This window comes from Phoenix dactylifera, unplaced genomic scaffold (assembly GCF_009389715.1).
Source record: "Phoenix dactylifera cultivar Barhee BC4 unplaced genomic scaffold, palm_55x_up_171113_PBpolish2nd_filt_p 002944F, whole genome shotgun sequence".
Taxonomy (NCBI): Eukaryota; Viridiplantae; Streptophyta; class Magnoliopsida; order Arecales; family Arecaceae; genus Phoenix; species Phoenix dactylifera.
The window spans coordinates 11904-15000 of record NW_024070016.1 but is presented as its reverse complement, the minus strand read 5'-3'; positions in this window follow the sequence as shown (position 1 = coordinate 15000).

Genomic DNA, 3097 nt, shown 5'->3' with positions numbered 1-3097 from the left:
TCCCTCCCGAAGTAGGATTTGTGTTTAAGTCTAATTAATTAATTCCCTTTGTTTCTTCTTCAACTTCTTATCAATCAAATTGATTTCTTGTGATTCCTAATCACGATTTCAACCATCGGATCGGTCAATACTTCTAGTGTGTGTGACCCCATAGGTTCTATTCTGACTGGTAGTGAGATATATTGTGATCTCTATCACTATATCATTGAAAACTCCTTTCAATGGGTTGGAACGATTCCAACTCAACTCATTAGGGTTTATCGATCATCAAGATAATCCCTATAAGTCCCACCATCCACCAGTGACACCTAGCAGCATGTAGTGGCTACCCAGCAGAATGGAATGATGAACCTCTAGGTGCAGTTAACATGTGATACAGTCCTACTATCGTGGATCCCTATAGGACGGAGGTCATGGACAACTCGTCAAACCCCATCGTCTGTCATATGTCAAGATTTATTTGACTCGAGTTCGATAGTGAAAAACTCTTTCTCCACTGTGTATACTGCCCCGGCCGAGGTCTTACGAACTCAGTCTTATAAATCACATAGGATCTCTCCTTATCTATCAAGGTCGATAGATTCCATATAGGTGCATACCCTACTCCTACAGTGAGCTTACTGCAGCCAATCTACACTGCATGGACCCATATGGCTAGAGACCATGTATGTGTGCAGTCAAACTACAATAACCTCACTGTGAGTAGCCGAAGCACCGCAGGTCAAAGGACCAGTCACACTACTGCAACATCAAGCAAGTCACTGACGAGTGGATAGACATCCAAGTGACTTCTTGTATTGGTCACGCTCAGTACCCTTGTTCTCTAACAAGCACCTGCACTATCACTTCAGTGTCCCTACACTGTGGACTCAAGTCTCGTCCATCCAGAAGGAGAGTGATCTGTGCACTGATCGGATCGATCACCGTCCTCGTGATGATCCTTTGATCAGGAGCATTTAGAAATTAATCACCAATGATACATGGCTCAAATTCTCAACTCTTGAGAATATGTATCATCATCTTATTAATTTCTTGGACGATTCATAGACACATAAACAATATGAATGAAAAAGATGCCTTTTATTTATTCAATAATAAATAGTCAAGTACAAAATTATGTCCCTAGAATCAACAATGTGTCAGCCAAATTGGCTTCTAGGGCATACATCTAACAATCTCCCACTTGCACTAAAGCCAATTGGTCATATATCTTAGGCCCATCTTCTCAAGGTGGGCTTCAGTCTTTTGCTGACTCAGCTGCTTAGTGAAAGGGTCTGCCACGTTATCCGCGGAGTCTACTCTCTGCACCTCTACATATTTCTTCTCCACATAGTCGCGTATGAGGTGAAAGCGCCGCTCTATATGCTTAGACTTCTGATGAGACCTTGGCTCCTTAGCAAGGGCTATGGCGCCATTATTATCGCAGTAGAGTGTTATGGCATCTGATGTCATCACATCCAACTCTGCAATGAATTTCTTGAACCAGAAGCCTTCCTTAGCAGCTTCAGAGGCGGCGATGTATTCGGCTTCCATAGTAGAATCAGCAATGATCGGTTGTTTAGAACTCTTCCAATTCACCGTACCACCATTGCACAAGAACACGTATCCAGATGTTGACTTCCTGTCATCGACATCAGTCATGAAGTCTGAATCTGTGTACCTTTAACTCTGATGATCCTCCAAAAACCAAGAATAAATCTTTAGTTCTTCTTAAGTACTTAAGAATATTCTTCACAGCTGTCCAGTGTTCTTCACCTGGATTCGACTGATATCTGCTTGTGACACTTACAGCAAGAGCTATATCAGGTCGTGTACATAGCATGGCATACATGAGGCTTCCTATTGCCGATGCATAAGGAATCTTGCTCATGCGTTGAATCTCCTCAGGTGTGTCGGGGCACATCTTTTTGGAGAGATGAATTCCATGCCTTAGGGGTAAAAGACCCCTCTTGGAGTTTTCCATGCTGAATCTCTTCAGCACCTCCTCTATGTACATTTTCTGTGACAGGCCAAGCATCCTTTTAGATCTATCTCTATAGACCTTTATTCCCAAAATATAGGATGCTTCCCCAAGGTCTTTCATGGAGAATTCTTTTGACAACCAGACCTTGACCGAGGTTAGCATGGGAATATCATTCCCAATCAGGAGAATGTCATCTACGTACAGTACGAGAAAAGCGACAGCACTCCCACTAACCTTTTTATAAACACATGGTTCCTCCCCGTTTTTGATGAAATCAAACGTTTTGATTGTATCATCGAAACGAGTGTTCCAACTCCGAGATGCTTGCTTTAGTCCATAGATGGACCTTTGCAGCTTGCAGACCTTGTGATCTCTATCACTGGAAGTGAAACCCAAAGGCTGTTCCATATAGATATCTTCATCAAGATATCCATTCAGGAAAGCAGTTTTCACATCCATCTGCCAGATTTCATAGTCATGAAATGCTGCAATGGCAAGCAATGTCCGGATGGATTTTAGCATGGCTACAGGTGAAAAGGTCTCCTGATAGTCAATACCTTCGCGCTGACTATACCCTTTCGCCACAAGCCTTGCCTTATAGGTCTCTACCTCTCCATCCGAACCTATTTTCCTTTTGTAGATCCATTTGCATCCAATAGGTACAATACCTTCTGGTGGATCTACTAAGGTCCAGACTTGGTTGGAATGCATGGAGTCTATCTCTGACTTCATAGCTTTCAGCCATTTCTCGGAATCGACATCAGATATCGCCTCGTTGTAGGTCTTGGGATCCTGTATGTGATCCCTATCTCCCACTAGGAACATTTCCTCGGTATCCTCTTCTAGTATACCTAAGTATCTATCGGGAGGATGGGAGACCCTACTAGATCTACGAGGTGGTTGAGGGACATCGTGTACTGGCTCTGTATGAATGGGTTCTATAGGATCCATGACTCGTTGCTTTTCAGAGACTTTCTCTTCAAGCTCAATTTTCCTCCCACTGCCTCTATCAAGGATAAACTGATTTTCCAAGAAGATGGCATGACGGCTCACAAACACATTGTGATCCTCTGAGACGTAAAAATTGTATCCTAATGACTCTTTAGGATATCCTATAAAACGAGCACTTATGGT